We start from the raw sequence: 582 nt of genomic DNA on the forward strand, positions 1-582 counted from the left end.
TTGTCCAATTCCTTTATGAAAGTTATAATTGAATCTGTTTCCACCACCCTGTCAGACAATTCATTCCAGATCCGAATCAGTTACTGGGTTAAAAGATCTCTCCTCACCTCCCCTTGACATTTTTGGCCAATTATTTTAAATCTGTGTCCTCTGGTTACTGACCCCCAGGACAGTGGAAACAGTTTCTCCCTCTCTACCCGATGAAAATACTTCATGATTCTGCACACCTCTATTAAATCTTCCCTTAACCATCTCTACTCTGAGGAGAACAATCCCAGCTTCACCAGCCTGTCCAGAGAACTGACACCCCTCATCTCTGGTATCATTCTAGTAAATCTCCTCTGAACTGTCTCAGAAGCTTTGATGTCCTTTCTAAAGTCTGGTGCCCAGAACTGGACACATTACTCGAGCTGAGATCGAGCCAGCGACGCCCACATCCCACGAACGAATAAAAAAACGCTCCCGAACCAGTCCCCAATTCTTAAGCATTTATCGACGCTCCCTGCCCAGTCCCCAAATCTTATTCATTTAGAAACGCTCCCTGCCCAGTCTCCAACTCTTATTCAATTATAGACACTCCCT

The sequence above is a fragment of the Heterodontus francisci genome, unplaced genomic scaffold (genome assembly GCF_036365525.1).
Source record: "Heterodontus francisci isolate sHetFra1 unplaced genomic scaffold, sHetFra1.hap1 HAP1_SCAFFOLD_75, whole genome shotgun sequence".
NCBI lineage: Eukaryota > Metazoa > Chordata > Chondrichthyes > Heterodontiformes > Heterodontidae > Heterodontus > Heterodontus francisci.